This window comes from Neoarius graeffei, chromosome 13, assembly GCF_027579695.1.
Source record: "Neoarius graeffei isolate fNeoGra1 chromosome 13, fNeoGra1.pri, whole genome shotgun sequence".
Lineage (NCBI taxonomy): Eukaryota > Metazoa > Chordata > Actinopteri > Siluriformes > Ariidae > Neoarius > Neoarius graeffei.
Window position 1 is genome coordinate 57,872,573 of NC_083581.1, and position 19,398 is coordinate 57,891,970.

At 42.1% G+C, this 19,398-nt stretch overlaps 2 protein-coding genes across 2 annotated transcripts in view; one reads left to right on the forward strand and one right to left on the reverse strand.

The window, feature by feature from the left end:
• The window catches only part of LOC132896951 (kelch domain-containing protein 8B-like), a 314,670-nt gene extending 297,158 nt beyond the window's left edge, over nt 1–17,512 (reverse strand). Inside the window, exon 1 of the mRNA XM_060938146.1 lies at nt 17,374–17,512. The gene's annotated coding sequence lies outside the window, so the exon portion shown is untranslated. The remainder of the gene's footprint in view (nt 1–17,373) is intronic.
• Nucleotides 1–19,398, forward strand: part of LOC132895934 (uncharacterized) — a 56,587-nt gene that overhangs the window by 4,581 nt on the left and 32,608 nt on the right.

The following is a 19,398-nucleotide window of genomic DNA, read 5'->3' on the forward strand; positions in this document are numbered from 1 at the left end:
CATCTAAATCACTGCAGGGCGTCAAAAATGTGAAAATCATCACATTATTCAAGTTTTTCTATACATCAGCGTAAAACAAGGATTCGTTAATGAGCTAGGGGTGCCAGGGTGAAATTGGTAAGGGGGCCAGATTTTTTTCAAGTGGGACCTTGGGGGCTGAATTACACTTTTGGCCTGAAAAGACCAGACACTAACTCAACAAAAGGACATTATTTTATATGATTTTTGAAGGCCTATATGCCCAAAAGGAATTGTAAAGCTATAGCCTCAAAATGAGGCGCACAATAACATGGCAGACAAAAGCAATTTACCCTCTGAAAATATAAGTCTAAGCATGCAAGTAGCCTACATTTATAAAAAGAAATACTACAGAAATGGACTAAGACACAAATAACACAAGTGTAAACTGTAAATGACTTAGATCAGATTTATTGATCTTGCACATCAAAAACATGTCAATGCATAGACCTAATTAGGCCAATTAAAACGATTGGCAAGTAGGCCTAAATGAGTCAAAAGAAAGAAGTGCCAGGGTAAATAATTCCACCAATAGGTCAAGTGACTAAATATCCAGTAGCATTAGTTTAAAAGAGCCAAATATGACTGAACATACCAATAAAAACAAACTACAGATGGCACATTAACTTTGCTGGTCAAGTCCCACATATATTTCCACACACCCATCCTGTTTATTCCCCCTCAAGCACACAGCACAAGGTTACATGGGGGAGAAATACCAGCTACATTTTACATGTGGAAGCCAGAAGTCTTTTACTTTTTACCAGCTTGTCGACATTGGGGGACAGACTCTGGGCAGTTGCTATTTTCATGACATCGTTGAGATGTCCATGGGTCAGACGACTACGCAGTTTCGATTTATTAATATTCATTACTGAAAATGCCTGTTCACATAAATATGTTGTCCCGAACATACAGAGTATTTTACCGGCAAAGGCCGTGACAATTGGGTACTCTGGTGGCAATGACTGATAGAAAGATTGGATTCCAACAGATGCGTATTTATCCTTGACGAATGCACCCTCCAAAAATGGCTTGGACACTTTTTTGCGATCTCCCACGCGATGATGTAGCTCGCCTTCACTGCCCCGAACATGAAATAAAATGTACAACAAAGATATTGAGACACCCCTCTTTGAAAACAGCCGCATTTAACATTAAAGGAGAACTGAAGATGATGTATGATATTAAAACGAACCTTCATGTGTCTCTCGAGACTTTGAGAAAGCTGCTTGCTGTTTTTGAAGGTTTGAGGCAAGCTCATTTAGCTTTTCAGTCCTGCGTTGCCCGGTGAATTGGCTGTATTTGTCGGCGTGGGTCTCGTAATGTCTTTTGACATTGTATTCCTTCGGTACAGCCACTTGTTGCGAACAAATCAGACAAACAGGTTTTCCCCCTACTTCCCAGAAAAAGTATTTCTCTCTCCATTTTTCCTGAAAGATGCGACCCTCAGAATCAACTTTTCTCTTTTTAGACTGTTGTTGCTTGTGAACGAGCAACAACTAGCCTACTCTACATTAAATCCGGGTCATTGCACCTGCGCGTGCTGCAGCAAGCAGAGAGCAGCTAAAAACGAACCGATGGATTACACGAAAATGGAATCAAATTGAAACATTAGATTTAAAATCATTACAAAAAAAACAACATTCGATTTTTATTAATTTATTATTAAAAAAAAAAGTCTCATGAACCACCGGGCCGGATGTGATGACCACACACGTTACCATGGCACCCCAGAGCTAGGTGGTCACGTGACCCGTGACGTCACAAAAACTTTCCAAGGAGCCAGCGCTTGGGAATCTAATGTAAACAGGTTACCGAAATGGACACCATCGACAGTGACATTCCCGATGTTTCACAGAGATGTGAAGTTAGACCCTATCAATTCGAACCGATAGCTGGAAATTCACATGAACATAGATCTTGTCTTCACTCTGACGGGTCAGATGATTCTGAGAGTGAGAGTTCATTCAGTCCCCATGAAACTGAAAGTGGTCGGCTCGATAACACTTCCTGGTAAGTTAAAAACAATTCTGCTCAAAGGCTAATGATCTGTTGAAAGAAGTATTATTTTTGTATCATACATTGAAAGTTCATCATAGATCTAGCTAAAGTCAGTTGCAAGCTAGTTTTTTTTTTGCTGATATTTTTCGAGATTGATTGAGATACAATGCTTCCAGAGTCCGAGATGAAAACATTCAAAATGGCGAAACGAGTCAGAATTATGATAATCAATAATTGATAAACCCAAAATTATAATACTAATCCTTACCTCGGCTTTCAGTTGCTTAGCGCAGAGGTCTTCAACAGGGGGGTCGCGAAATCGCACCGGATCACTCATATCAACAAAAATATTCCTGCCCTGTCCCCTGGCCTCCGTGCAGGGATGCAAACAGCGCACCTTTCGGCGGATGCCGCCTTTTTCACGGCTGAATCGCGCAGATCCAATTTTTAAAAAAAAATAGCGATGTTGGTTCATGGAGCATGAGGCATGAAGTGTAAGGATGAGAGAGAGGCGGTTTGGGTCGGGAAGCTGCGCGCATTTGTGCAGCCTGGCGCAGGTGTGCGCGGCTTCCCGATTTGAACTGTTTTTTTTTTTTCTCATCCTTATGCTTCCTGTTTCATGAATTAATATCGCTCAGTACCTGAGTATTAATGTTGAAAGAATCCTCAGTGAAATGGTCCGAATACAGTTTGTGGGAAACAGTAGGTGCAAAGTTTTTTTCAACAGGTGTTCTGTAAAGTTGTCCTACCAAGCCTACTGCGCATGCGCAAAGCCTACTGCGCATGCGCAGGTGAGCCCACACTTTCCTTGGCTTCGGGTCCTTGGGGAATGCAAAAAAACTTACTCCAGGGCATTTCCCATTGGAATTATTGCAACCATAAGCAGCACAATACACCATGATGTCCAATGTATGATGTCCAATGTACTTTAAAGGCTATAAAAACAATTTTCTTGTCATCCACTTCTCCATTCATCTACCCGCTTGTGCTGTGCCCGAAAGTTTTTGTGACGTATGATCACGTGACAGCGGCTCTTCCGGTTGCAAAAAATGCATATCGGAAGTCGAGCAGAAATGCCATATAATCATCACGAATATAACGATTTTGCTGAATTTAATAGATGATTTTGTATTTGTTGATGCAATTAATTCATATTTTTAATGGAAAGAAACTGATATAGCGTGCTTTTATGTTTCATGTCCCATATCCTTTAAGAGCATCTGTTCCAATACTTTTGCTCACAAAATGGTTCAACTCAAAGTCTCTCTCACACCAGGATCTGGTCTTCCCAGGCAGTCTCCTGTCTCAGTACTAACCAACTATTTTTAAGGCATATGGGTGTGGTGCCAGTCTCCGTTTCGATAGCCTTCGGCCTCTCGCCTATATAGCTAGGGTTACAGTGGGGGCTAGTTCTCTGGTAACCGCGAGAGTTCAACTCCCCACTCACATCTGTATTGCAGTGTGCCTTGCCAGACGGCAGTAAGTACCATTTTTATGATGGTCTTCGGTATGACCCGACCACGAGTAGAACTCGCAATCTCCCGGTCGAGAGGCAGACACGCTAACCACTAGACCAACTCGCAGTCACATAAAGGCTGGGTGTTTGAATTTAAGTCTTTATTAATGAATCATAATCTCATGGAATTGTGTAATGGCAGCCAAGCCTGAAAAATAGCTAAATTTGTACATACAGTGCCCAGGAACCACATCATTCTCGAATAATAAACAGTAAGAAATTTTTTTTAATAGCCATGCATAGAAAGTCTTTGTCTTAAGTGATAAATGTAACTGTGTTAATAATTTGATCCAAATACTAATCAGCAGGACCAAACGACTATTCAATAGGAGCAATCAGTTATCAAAAATATATATATATTTTTTAAATATATATCAAGGCTACACTACTGGTTAGTTTTAGGATAATTTTCATGATCTTTCCATCATACCATATACAGGCAGACACGTGTTTACTCACATATGCCGCCATCAGATCTGTTTTTGCGAGCCACCATCAGTTGTATGCACATTGTATCATCAGCTGCCTCTCTGCTTCTCCTCACTGTCAGAGGTTCAGATAGAAGAATCTGAGCAAAGGCTCAGAGAGTCAGAGGAAGCCATAGTGCAGAAATGAAGTCTGTTGGGTCGGTGTAGTCGTCTCTGCTAAACTTCATTTCTAAGCTGCCGAGCCACTTGTAGAAAGCCAGAACACGTTTTTCTTTCTAAGGCTTGTGCAGACTCACATTGTGCATACTGACGACCTGCTTTGATCCTTCAGCTTTATAATCCTGCCAGCTTTTTCAGAACCAGACATGGTGACATTCCTCTCCAAAGAACCACAGGCTCACTGAACTCACAAATATCGCTGAAGAGATAGACAGTGAATCAAATAGCTCTATAACTGAACGCTTTTAACCATGCAGCTGAGTTTCAGCTGAGCAACAAATTTTTCATAACCTAAAGCATTCACATGACTGTAATAATGTCCATAACCTGAGATTCCAACAGGGAGTACATGACGTCTGTGGCCATGTTCAAAACCTGTATTTAATTAGGTTCTACAATTAAATCGAGGGGTTTCGTCCATCTCATGTCTATATTTCTGATATTTTTATGTAAAAACGAGCAAGTCTTTTATGTCAATTCTACAAAACTGATGCAACTGCAAGTTAACATCAGAGATCATATAACCCAATCCACTTTATGAGCAATTTTAGGTTTATATCTAACGTCTGTACGTTTGTGTGAGAATCCCTATTAGGTTGAGAGGATAAACTTAAAGACAGGGTCTCATATCAAGAGCACACGTTTATTGTGATAGGGCAATGGGGTCTAAATATCCAGCACACTGTAGCCTTTGAAGAAAAAAATTAAATTAAAGAAAAGAAGTGATAAAACCAGATGTCATGTAGGTCTGTTTGTGGTCCATACAAATTAACATAGTGATCACAGGGTTTATGTTAGTTTATCTAAATGTTAATGCATGTCAAGTTAGATAATAACAGCTACATTTCAGAAAGGTGAAGGATCAACCTATGTGCTTAATCTAAGTTTGAGTTTTACTGAGTTTCATGAAACTGGAGTGAAATTTGCTATATGGGCGGCACGGTGGTGTAGTGGTTAGCACTGTTGCCTCGTAGCAAGAAGGTTCTGAGTTTGAGCCCAGTGGCCGACGGGGGCCTTTCTGTGTGGAGTTTGCATGTTCTCCCCGTGCCTATGTGGGTTTCCTCCGGGTGCTCCGGTTTCCCCCACAGTCCAAAGACATGCAGGTTAGGTTAATTGGTGGCTCTAAATTGACCGTAGGTGTGAATGGTTGTTTGTCTCTATGTGTCAGCCCTGTGATGATCTGGCGACTTGTCCAGGGTGTATCCCACCTCTCGCCCATAGTCAGTTGGGATATGCTCCGGCTTGCCCGCGACCCTGCACAGGATGAGCGGTAATGGATGGAATTTGCTATATGGCAGCTCTCTAACTAGCTCTTCCAGGGACCCGTTCAAGGCCAGTGTTTTCAAGGCCAAATTACAAAGATGTCATGAGAGTGAGTCACAACAATACTTCCAAAAATAGACAAATTGTGCACACTTGAGATCCTCCAGTGGTTTATATCTGGTTTGGGTGCGCCTGGATCAAAATAAACTGGAATGTCTATATATATTAATGAAAGAAGAAATTGTTCAAGCTGAGTCTTCTGTATCTATCAGTTCGTTCCACACTTCGACAGGCTACAGGATTCTATACTAGTGCTGTGTGAAAGAGAATGGCTGTAATGAATGAGGGATTGTGTGTATGAGTAAGTGAGAGGGTGGCTGTCTGTATATTGAGCTTCTGTAGCTCCGTCTTTGCTTAAACCTTCCTGTTATAAAAGTGGTGGGAAACAGTGGCAAGGAGTAAAAATAATGAAGAATGGATTATCATTCTAATAATCAGGAGCTCAATGGAAATGAGCATCACTGCTTGTGACATTAAATTTAACCAAGCCTTGGTGTGAAACAGCTTTTACATTATCTTCTCATTTCATTCTCTCTCTCTCTCTCTCTCTCTCTCTCTCACACACACACACACACACGGAACAAATTGCTCCTGACTACGATTCATTACTTGGATCTATACAGTATTATTATATCCACATTCACTAGATATGAGCAATCGCACACTCCGATTGGCTACTCTATTACTAGGCTATCGGCTCATATACTGTGAGTAGAGAAAAACAAAATGGTGGAGCGTGTTGCTGAACCATCTGAGGATGAAATAAAAACTCTACCTGAAAACAAAACCCAAAAAAATACAAAAAAAAAGAAACAAAATATGGAATGAAAGTATTTATAATGGGGGCGTCACGGTGGTGTAGTGGTTAGCGCTGTCGCCTCACAGCAAGAAGGTCCGGGTTCGAGCCCCGTGGACGGCGAGGGCCTTTCTGTGTGGAGTTTGCATGTTCTCCCCGTGTCCGCGTGGGTTTCCTCCGGGTGCTCCGGTTTCCCCCACAGTCCAAAGACATGCAGGTTAGGTTAACTGGTGACTCTAAATTGACCGTAGGTGTGAATGTGAGTGTGAATGGTTGTCTGTGTCTATGTGTCAGCCCTGTGATGACCTGGCGACTTGTCCAGGGTGTACCCCGCCTCTCGCCCGTAGTCAGCTGGGATAGGCTCCAGCTTGCCTGCGACCCTGGAGAACAGGATAAAGCGGCTAGAGATAATGAGATGAGATGAGTATTTATAATGGTAAGAACGTATTGTTTATTTTTCAAGAATTATTATTACAGCATTTTTCACAAATTGCTGCTGTCATTTCACTGGTTTGTTTACATTCTTCATCTTTAAGCATTAAAATTTGTTGAATTTTTTTAGACTGGTTTAAAAGCTCGAAGAAGTTTGAAAATTACAGAACTGAAATGTCCAAGGAAGAATTAAATAAATGTCTAAAGCTATTCTGTACCTCGGCACGACAGCAAGATGGCACTTTCTACAAAAACACAACACTAAAGTCAATTTGTGCAGCCATCGATAGGTTTTTAAGAAGTCCACCAAAGCAGAAATTATTTTGTCAGACGTTTTGGATAAAGTTTATATTTATCAAATTTGCAAAAAAAATGCTCTGTTTCTCAAAAGCCAGTGAATATGGATATAATAAAACAATTATTCCACTCAGTCTCATCGTACATGGCTTATATCAGCTCATATATGACTCAATTTCATGGATTAATTGTTAATTATATGCTGCTCTGCTGTTAAAAAAAAAAAGAAAGGGGGGATGTCATACAGGTGATAAGATAAAGACATCACAGTCTTTGTAGACATATTCACAATGTAAAATCTTTTATAAAACTGAGACAAGAAAACTGTACAACCTGGGACCAAATACATTTTTAACGTTCAATCAACACATCAATTCAATCATCCAGAAAGCCCAGGTTAGCACTATACAGTGTATTTTAAACCCTATTATGTATTTTGTATATGTATGTTCATTACACTGTGTCCTGAGACACAAGAGATAGAAACATTTGCATAGTCTTTATAAAACAATGGAGTTATTAAAGGTGTGGGAAAGAAAATGCAGCCAGCGCAATCGGTTTACTCTGTAGTTCCAGGCTTATGACATTTATTATGAAACCAAAGCTCTGAGTCATTCTAGTGCTTTTCTGGTCTCTTATATAAAGTACATAATGCTCTACTGATAGTTTATAACAGTGTTTTAGTTAATACTACACAATTAATGAAGTGAAGACAGCTATAGGAGATGGAGGATGTGGGCTACGCGGTTGAGTGAGTAGCTGATATGAAATCCATTAACCCCCCAAAACAACACATTTCCATGAAGTTGATGGTTGGCAGGAAGAGAACGCACCCAACAGGAAGACCATACTTACACGATGCAAGCAAATAAGCAGTGACTCACTACAGCTCATTCAGACTGCATTCACACTCCTCCCTGTTTACATATTCATTTATGGTGATCAGAGAAAACATGAGACACACAATTTTATCTTTCCTAATGCATATAATAGCTAAACAAGTATAACGGCTAATGGAATTATTGTTTCACATACCTAACAACCTGTGACAGGCTCTATGTCTGGTCGGAGTCTCATCACATCACTCCTGTGGAGGACGGCCCCATACGGACAGTTGAAAGTCACACTTGGAAGATGCTCTGGACACTTACAGTAATGCTTTTATGGCTGAGGACTACAGTTGACTTGCTAACTTTAGGACATGAACAGTTTTGCACTGAAGCTTCCATCAATGAAGAGTTATAACATCAACAAAACTGACTTCATGTTAAAACTGTTAATGTTATAATCATGTTGTCTGTTGTTGCCCAAATGAGGATGGGTTCCCTTTTGAGTCTGGTTCCTCTCGAGGTTTCTTCCTCGGGCCATCTAAGGGAGTTTTTCCTTGCCACCGTCGCCACAGGCTTGCTCATTGGGGATAGATTAGGGATAAAATTAGCTCATGTTTTAAGTCATTCAAATTCTGTAAAGCTGCTTTGCGACAATGTTTATTGTTAACAGCGCTATCGAAATAAACTTGACTTGATATTAAACTGCTCCCACAATCATTAGGAGTTTTGTATCATTAAAAAAAAAAAAGCTGAGAACCTTTTGTAATTTGTGCAAGGCTACGGTACCTAGTCACCCAAAATTTCAACCCCTTCTCTGAGCATCTGAAAGAGGAAGGTCAAAACCAGTACTAAATGCTGAGTGCGTTCCTTGGCTCCTATCTGCCTCCATGAATCTTCCAGATATTCAGAGGAAATGAATTCAATGCAGTGACTGGATGAAATAATTAATTGGCAAGTGTCCAGATACTGAATAATGTTTAACAAAAATAACAAAGAAATTGTCAGTGCCGGTCTGATTGAACTTTACTAATTTACATTCAGTTATGTATTTGTGCATGGTGTTAACTGATCAAGGCAGAGGCTGGAACTAATTTCTCTACAACGCAACAATCAAACTGATATTCCTGTATATTCATATGCACATGGTTTTCATGACTCAGTGTGAATTATCTTCACTATTCCACAGAGTTGCTCAGTAACCTCAGGGCACAGGCTGACATGTTCCATGAACAAAGGCAGAAAATTGTTATTCGGTGAAGAAAGGGGTGTTTGCATTGTGCATTACTTTCCTATGTTTTAATTTTACTGCAATGCTTTAAACTGTTCTTAAATTAATTTATTATCTATTAAAGGGGAACTGAAGTAATTTTTAAACTTGCTTTATTTCTTAATTAACGTGTTATTCAATGACGGTTTCGGTTTTATTAACCTTATATCGTGACTTGTATTGGCATATTATATTACACTTATCAGCCTTTTCGGTTTTTAGCCACGTTGAATGTAGTTTGTATGGTCCATGGCAGGCATCGCTTATCCGCGCAATCTTCACGAGACTTGTGCGAGATTTCAAACGTGAAGTGTCAGCGGCACCATTTTGAAAACTGTTTACACAGCGGCCAAATCGCCATATCATTCCAATTTAGATTAATTTTAAGATTTGCCAGCTTCATCAGTGATGGAATGTCAGTCCTGTGTGCTGTGGCGTGTGCACCTGAAGGTGCGCCTTGGGCTGCGCACGCCAAATAGACTCCAGCACGCGTGCCGTGAACAAGGCACACCTGAGCTCAATTAAGGAACTGTGTGTTTGCCTATTTAAGGACTGTGCTGATAGCCTAGTAAACTAGACCCAACCGCCTAGCGGCCAAAAATATTTTTTGCCTAGCGAATGGGTCTAGCCTCGCACCATATAAACAAAAACACCCCGGGCATCAAATCGTGCCCGCCAATCACAACGCAAGGTTTTTGTTTGGATTCTTTGGGCGGGCTTTTGCAGGAGTGACGACAAGGCTGCGCGACGCTGGAGAAAGCGCAACAGGAAAGATGGCTTCGGGCTAGTGAACAGCGCGCGTTTGACTCCGCTTTGGAATCAGTTTTAGAAGAATTAGACTTGGAGTTTTCGTTGAAACATGAACAGGAAGAGGCTCTCCGCTCATTCCTTTTCAAGAAGGACGTTTTTGCTGTTTTGCCGACCGGCTATGGCAAAAGTCTGATCTACCCGCTGGCTCCGCTCGTAGCCAAAAGGATGGGCTAGTTTGTGCAGTACGAAGAATTAATAAACAGCTTTGAAACATTACTTTCTGATTGTTTCTTATTTTCCCGTTATTTTAAATTTAAGGGAAATTATTTCACCAAACACCACTAAATAAAAACTCTCAAAAACAGTTTAAGCAAACCCTTGAAAAACACTTGGAAAAAAATGTGTATGTGGTACAGACTCCAAACTTGTGGTCATTATCTCCAAACTTCTTAATATCTAGAACCTGTTTATTAATTAATACGCATTTTGAAAAATTATTTAATTTCAAGGCCTCCCCCACTGCTTTCTGTCGCTCTGACTATGTCACAGTCACTGTTGCGCTGATTGGTCAGAGCATTGGCCTATACGCACAGAGACAGTTTGAAAGACAGCGGTTTGTTCCTCCTACCCGCTTCAGAAATGTCTACGGATCGAGGCCAGACTAAATATTCACATTTAGTCTGGCTTGCCAGGCTACTGTGCTGATGCATTTGCATCATGAAGTATTACGATATGCATGTACGCATTACCGAGCCTTTCTACCCGTTGTCTTTATTTCCTGTTTCACGATCCTTGTGCCCGTTTCTCATTCTTGTCCTCACTTAGCCTTTGATGTACTGTTTGCGCCTCGACCGACCCTTTTGCCTGTATTCTCGCTTTTGATCTAGCCTGCCGTTTTGGATTGTTTGCCTGTGTATATACAACCCCGATTCCAAAAAAGTTGGGACAAAGTACAAATTGTAAATAAAAACGGAATTCAATAATTTACAAATCTCAAAAACTGATATTGTATTCACAATAGAACATAGACAACATTTCAAAATGTCTCACTTTCAACATTTGATATTTCCTGACAAATATTGGCTCATTTGAAATTTCATGACAGCAACACATCTCAAAAAAGTTGGGACAGGGGCAATAAGACGCTGGAAAAGTTAAAGGTACAAAAAAGGAACAGCTGGAGGACCAAGGTGGGGTTTACATTAGACCGTATCAGCGGATCATCAGATTAACGTTTTTAAAACGATTAGTGTGCACACAGCAACACCAATACACGATTCGCGTGCACACAGCAACACCAATACACGGATACGCTCGGCTCCGCAGGCATCCTGCGCTCCAAATCACTCCGCCCTGAACAGCGAGTGCCCTCTGGAGGGTGCGCACTCCGGCCCTGCGCAGCTCACAGACCGCGCGAGTGAAGTGCACAAGCAGTGATTTGGGACTGAGCCGCTGTGTGTGTGATCCCAGTGCATGTCGGGCATGCACGTCACTTACCACTTGCAAGTGGAAGGATGGCAAGCCTAAAGACAATCATAACTACACAATGGGCAGTATTTGCATCAGTATTTGCAGTATTTTCATACTTTTATACTCTTTAATGAAAAGTGATACAAGGCGGAAGTCCACGCCGTTTTTCAGCAGTCGCGTCACATGACCAACGCCAGCGAATCAGGAAGGTGGATGTCACAGTGACGTTGTCCAATGACGACGCCAGCTAGAGCTCAGCACAGCGTATCCGCGTATTCTCAATGTTTACACAGCACCGGACCAGACACGATCTAGATTGAATACGTGGACCCTGGCGGATTCCCGTTTCCCGGCGTTTTAATGTAAACGGACAGTGCATCCGCGAAGAAAACGAGACAGATACGGTCTAATGTAAACTTGGCCCAAACTGCAACTCATTAGGTCAATTGGCAATAGGTCATTAACATGACTGGGTATAAAAAGAGCATCTTGGAGTGGCAGCAGCTCTCAGAAGTAAAGATGGGAAGAGGATCACCAATCCCCCTAATTCTGCGCCGACAAATAGTGGAGCAATATCAGAAAGGAGTTCGACAGTGTAAAATTTTAAAGGGTTTGAACATATCATCATCTACAGTGCATAATATCATCAAAAGATTCAGAGAATCTGGAAGAATCTCTGTGCGTAAGGGTCAAGGCCGGAAAACCATACTGGGTGCCCATGATCTTCGGGCCCTTAGACGGTACTGCATCACATACAGGCATGCTTCTGTATTGGAAATCACAAAATGGGCTCAGGAATATTTCCAGAGAACATTATCTGTGAACACAATTCACCGTGCCATCCGCTGTTGCCAGCTAAAACTCTATAGTTCAAAGAAGAAGCCGTATCTAAACATGATCCAGAAGCGCAGACGTCTTCTCTGGGCCAAGGCTCATTTAAAATGGACTGTGGCAAAGTGGAAAACTGTTCTGTGGTCAGACGAATCAAAATTTGAAGTTCTTTATGGAAATCAGGGATGCCGTGTCATTCGGACTAAAGAGGAGAAGGAGGACCCAAGTTGTTATCAGCGCTCAGTTCAGAAGCCTGCATCTCTGATGGTATGGGGTTGCATTAGTGCGTGTGGCATGGGCAGCTTACACATCTGGAAAGACACCATCAATGCTGAAAGGTATATCCAGGTTCTAGAGCAACATGTACTCCCATCCAGACGACGTCTCTTTCAGGGAAGAGCTTGCATTTTCCAACATGACAATGCCAAACCACATACTGCATCAATTACAGCATCATGGCTGCCTAGAAGAAGGGTCCAGGTACTGAACTGGCCAGCCTGCAGTCCAGATCTTTCACCCATAGAAAACATTTGGCGCATCATAAAACGGAAGATACGACAAAAAAGACCTAAGACAGTCGAGCAACTAGAATCCTACATTAGACAAGAATGGGTTAACATTCCTATCCCTAAACTTGAGCAACTTGTCTCCTCAGTCCCCAGATGTTTACAGACTGTTGTAAAGAGAAAAGGGGATGTCTCACAGTGGTAAACATGGCCTTGTCCCAACTTTTTTGAGATGTGTTGTTGTCATGAAATTTAAAATCACCTAATTTTTCTCTTTAAATGATACATTGTCTCAGTTTAAACATTTGATATGTCATCTATGTTCTATTCTGAATAAAATATGGAATTTTAAAACTTCCACATCATTGCATTCTGTTTTCATTTACAATTTGTACTTTGTCCCAACTTTTTTGGAATCGGGGTTGTATTCTCTCACTGTATATATACTTCTGCACATACATCCACCTCCCTCACATATGTGACATGGAGATAATTCTATATGACTTCGAGCCAACGTGGAGTAGAGAAGAGTTGGAAAGATGACAGGATAAGGACTAGTCCGTCATGCTGGTTTTTACATCATTACTGTCGCACAATTAAAACGTGCCAGATCAGGCGGCTGTTGGGTTTTCAAAATAATAAATACATGCATGTATTTTTGTGATAAATACATATTATACTGAGCACATTTCCCATATAATCCTCACTAAGGTTTCGGACAGCACTACAAAATGGCCTCCCCACTATATAGTGCCCTATATAGTGAGTAGCGAGCGATTTCGGACACAGGGAAAACTTCCAGTTTGATTACGTCAGCATTCGAAGGAGGGCACGCGCGTCTTTTGACAACGTTAGCAGATGTTGGTCACTTTGATTTCCGCTGTACGTTTTACTTCCGTCCTACGAAGTCTTACACAGGTCTCAGTGAATCTCATTTATGGTCATTGCTTTGAAATGGACTGATATATTACATAGCATATTTCAAACACTCATAACTTGCTATAGCAGTGACAAAACAGCTATCAGAAATGCATTCCTACTAGGGCTGTAACAATATGCGTATCGAAATCGAAATCGCGATACGCAGAGCCACGAGCCGTGTCGCGATACAAGAAGGCAGAATCGCGGTACACCCTTTCAAACTTCTCCTCAGCCCAAAAACAGAGGTGCTTCCAAACTTCAATTTATGAATACTTTACTTTTTATTTAAATTACATTTATTTTTTATATCTATTAGTAAGTCGTTTTTTCGCCGACATGCGACAATCTTCTGCGAGTCACGCAACGTCCACACTCGCCACTGGCAGAGCATTCATTTCTTTTAAGCGGTCGCCATTCTGGTTGCGACGCGGGGAGCGAATCTGTAAACAAGCAGCTCATTGGCTGGCTAGGTGTGCCACAAGCCAATCACAATCACTTGACCGGAAAGGCATGCAGTGTTGCCAGATTGGGCAGGTTTAGGTGCTTTTTGGCTGGTTTTGAACATATTTTGGGGTGGAAAACGTTAGCAATATCTGGCAACACTGAAGGCATGTCTGCTTGGGCGGAAGCCTTCTGCGGCAGTTACATTTTGACACGCGAGCAATGTTTCACTATAAAAATTCCGTAATTTCCATCTGTTTTCCGCAATCACAGAAAATCATTGGCCCTATGAGAGTGAGACAGTGAGAGAGCCACCCCCCAAAAAAAATCTTAACAGATTTACATGATTTGGAAAAATGACTTTTTCAGAACCCAAAAAAACAGAGCTTCCGGCTCAACAGTATTATTTTGAGAAATAAAACAGCCTTTGGATATACATTTGTTCATTTTTGCATACATATTACTCATTCTCTGCAGTGGTCTGAATTATTTGTTATTAAATAGTTAATGTAAGTAAGTAAATGTTAATAAGTCAAATTTACTACTTTAAAAATACATTTTAAAAAAATCGTGGGTGTATCGAATCGTGGGTCAAAAATCGCGATACGAATCGAATCGTGAGTTGGGTGTATCGTTACAGCCCTAATTCCTACATTTTATAAAATGAGATAAATACAATTTTGATAATAAAAAATTTGCCTTTAGTTCCCCTTTAAAGATACTGATATGATGACACAAGGTGAGAGGAGATAATTCACAGCCTCAGTTAAGAGGACAAAAAAAAAAGAAGACATTTAATATACCCCATAATAACTCATTAATTGTAGATGTCAAAGCAATTATGCAGCAAATCCAGTAAATAAGGAAGGATGTGTGTCAACATTTTTATAAGATTATGCAAATAACTGCCAAGAAAGCACAGGTAATTGCACACATGAAGCAGTAATTACTGCTGCAGGAGGCTAGTAGTGAAGAGAGAGACCAAACCATTTGATAATGTAAGAGATCTATACTTAAAAGCACACTGGCTTTTAAGCTCCATCACTGGCTATGCAGCAAGAGCTCATGTCAAGCTTTTCCCCATGGGCTCTTGTTGAGGAGTTGGCTTGCATTCATAATCACACTGGCAGTGTATTTTTAATATGCCAGTTGTGGACAGGGCAGTGCAGTGGTTAGCGCTGTCGTCTCACAGCAAGCAGGTTCTGGGTTTGAACTTTCTGTGTAGAGTTTGGATGTTCTCCTCGTGCCTGCGTGGGTTTCCTCAGGGTTCTCTGGTTTCTTCCGACAGTCCAAAGATATGCTGATTAGGTTAACTGGCTACTCTAAATTGCCCAGAGGTGTGAATGTGAATGTGAGTGTGAATGGCTGTCTGTCTCTCTGTGTGATTTTTTGTATTGAAAAAGGTTGAATTGATAAAATATGAATGAGCTAGAAATACAAGTCTAGGGGATTCAGATCCAAGAGCGACAATTACTGACACAACATGATATTAAGAAGCAGAGTTTGCTGAGTGTGAAGGATGGCTTCAACAGGTGATGGTAAATTACTGAGTATAAGGTGTAGCCTTATGGAAAATATGGAGCACATGTGCGAGAAAAGATAAGTTTCAAGGATTTAACTGAAACCAGCCAAAATAAGTTGCAAGCATGGCAAACAAATATCACCATCACTGTGTTAGCCCTGTGATAACCTGGTGACTTGTCCAGGGTGGACCCCACCTCTTACCCAAAGTCAGATGGGATTGGCTCACCTGGAGAAGCAGCATACAAAATGAATGAATGAATGAGGGGCGGCATGGTGGTGTAGTCGTTAGCACTGTCGCCTCACAGCAAGAAGGTCCTGGGTTCGAGCCCAGCAGGCTGATGAGGGCCTTACCCCTTTTCCACCAAATCAGTTCCAGGACTGGTTTGGGGCCAGTGCTGGTGCTGGTTCACAACTCGTTCAACTTGCGAGCCAGCTGAGATCCAGTTTGCTTTTCCATAGCTCGCGGTGCTAAGGGAAGCCACGTCATTACGTCGCTATATACGTCAGTTACGTCGCTACTTTTGCATAAACCTTGGCGCGAATATCGAAGCAAAAACAACGCGGAAGAAGCAGCAGCAGCAACAACAACAATAATAATAATAATGACTGACTTCGCGTTTGTACAGCTGCTGCTTCTCGTCGCTTAAAAATGGCGATCTTTCGCAGTCTTGTTATTGTTGTTGGTCTTAACAACTCCGCCCCCGCTGACGTAAGCGGTTCTTTCCTCTGGCCCAGCAGAGAGTTGGTGCTAGCCTGGAACCGTTTTTTCTGGCCCCAGAGCCAGTTCTTTGTCAGTGGAAACAGAAAACCCGGTTCCAAACTAAGCACTGGCCCCGAACCAGCCCTGGAACCGCTTTGGTGGAAAAGGGGCAGAGGTGTACCCTGCCTAGTTAGCTGGGATAGGCTCCAGCTTGCCTGTGACCCTGTAGGACAGGATAAGCGGCTACAGATAACGGATGGATGGATGAATGAAGCTGTGGAGTGAAGGATTCAGTCAGACTGAGTGAGCTAATCCGGAGACAAAGTGACACCAAAACATTGATATAATGGTGCATAGTAGGCTATATAAAAAACGTTAGTGAGAAAATATTTAGGGGCGCAGGAAATAAACAAAGCAACAAGTTAGGAATGACATTATAAAGCTTAGAATGAAAGGAAAGAACCTGACCTGCACTAGCCCGATACACTTTTGGCGCACAAAAAATATCACTTCGTTCTTGAGATCCAGGAACAGATAAACACACAACAGCACATCCATTCGAAGAAAAGAAAAAAACCCCACTCATCATAGCGATAACGGCTTAGAAAGAAAGTAGCATTTATTTAATCCGAGACCGAGAGCGTTACTCGTGCGTTACTGCGCGTTTTGCGCGTGAAAGCAGCTGGAGATCACAAACAGCAGAGTCGAGTCCCGCACCGACCCCGCTCCCACCCTGCAGCCCACACACACGCCTCACTCCAGCACCGCAAACCGCGTCCATCTTCCACTGGATCACAGCAAATGAAGTTTCAAGAAATCGAGGTGTCCAGTCATTGAGGCCAGATGTTTTTTTTAAGGCTTTGAATCATGCACTGTTTTTGAAACATTCTGGAAAGCCGATGGAAAACTTCATCCGGCACAGATGAGCCGAATAGATCATTTCTACATTTTCCATGTGGATACAAATTTATTTTCCTCCACAAAACCTAAACCCAGTTAGATTACTGTCAGTCCTGCTACAGTAACAACACATGGAACGTTAGCTAATAGTTCAGGTGTTACAACAACTTACAACCACATGCATTTTTAGATCCAATTACCTTTATTTTCTCCCTGTCCTTCAGCAAGTGTCCATGGTGCAGTCTGTGAGAGTCCACATGCGCAATCTCTGGGAAACTTCAGCCAGCGGTTTGTCGCTTCTTCCCCCAGTTGTGCTGTTTCTGTCTCCAGCTGTGAGGTTTTTTTCTTCTTCTTGTTTATGCTTCTGTATAAACGCTGCGCGCGTGAATGTTCGCGTCGCGTCCCCTCCCCTAACCCAACCCCCCTCCACCCCACACCCCTCCCTCCTTCCTCCCCTCCTCTCCTGTGCTGCGCTGCATGGATGCGCACATTACATCCGCTTATCCCCAGGCAAGGAAACGCTTGCCCACTTGCCCTGCCTGCTGTACTATACTTTGCTTTTACAGTGTTTATATTTTCTATGATGAAACTTCAACCCACACACTGCCCTCTCTATAAGATCATTGAACCTGCACCGAGAATATCTATATACATAAAACCCCCTACCATTAGATAATGGCAATCTCCTCTGCTATGTTTTAAAGTCAACAGCAACAAATCAGCAATAAATAATTTACACTCTAATAGGTCCATTTGCACAAAACCCGTGCATTTAAGTCTGAGCTGTTATTTCCCAAGAGGAATGGAGAGGTTCAGTAATGGGAAAAGGTGTGGACTTGCACCCACAGGCTGCAGGATTAATCCATATTTGCCTTCTCTGATTGCCAGGGTTCATGCTGGGAACTATAATGGAATGCATAATGCAAACCTCCATTCTAGCTCCTGAAACAATGAATTGAGCACACGCAATGACGATTGCCCTGTTTCTACATTCACCCCCAGGATCGCTTATGACAAATTACACAGCCAGAGCTACTTCTTTAAAAAGTCCATCCGGCAAATACTATCAGTTCCCTTACTGCCCTCTTGCGGTGTCCATTACTTGTATTATAGTAGCAGCCATAATAATCTCATCTCTCATTATCTCTAGCCGCTTTATCCTGTTCTACAGGGTCGCAGGCAAGCTGGAGCCTATCCCAGCTGACTACGGGCGAAAGGCGGGGTACACCCTGGACAAGTCGCCAGGTCATCACAGGGCTGACACATAGACACAGACAACCATTCGCACTCACATTCACACCTACGGTCAATTTAGAGTCACCAGTTAACCTAACCTGCATGTCTTTGGACTGTGGGGGAAACCAGAGCACCCGGAGGAAACCCACGCGGACACGGGGAGGACATGCAAACTCCACACAGAAAGGCCCTCGCCGGCCACGGGGCTCGAAGCCGGACCTTCTTGCTGTGAGGCGACAGCACTAACCACTACACCACCGTGCCGCCCAGCCATAATAATAATTATAATAATAATAATCCATTATCTGTAGCCACTTATCCTGTTCTACAGGGTCGCAGGCAAGCTGGAGCCTATCCCAGCTGACTATGGGCGAGAGGCAGGGTACACCCTGGACAAGTCGCCAGGTCATCACAGGGCTGACACATAGACACAGACAACCATTCACACTCACATTCACACCTACGGTCAATTTAGAGTCACCAGTTAACCTAACCTGCATGTCTTTGGACTGTGGGGGAAACCGGAGCACCCGGAGGAAATCCACACGGACACAGGGAGAACATGCAAACTCCACACAGAAAGGCCCTCGTTGGCTGCTGGGCTCTAACCCAGGACCTTTTTGCTGTGAGGCGACAGTGCTAACCACTACACCACTGTGGCGCCATAATAATAATAATAACAATAATAATAATAATACAACCCCGATTCCAAAAAAGTTGGGACAAAGTACAAATTGTAAATAAAAACAGAATTCAATAATTTACAAATCTCAAAAACTGATATTGTATTCGCAATAGAACATAGACAACATATCAAATGTCGAAAGTGAGACATTTTGAAATTTCCTGCCAAATATTGCCTCATTTGAAATTTCATGACAGCAACACATCTCAAAAAAGTTGGGATAGGGGCAATAAGAGGCTGGAAAAATTAAAGGTACAAAACAGGAACAGCTGCAGGACCAAATTGCAACTCTTTAGGTCAATTG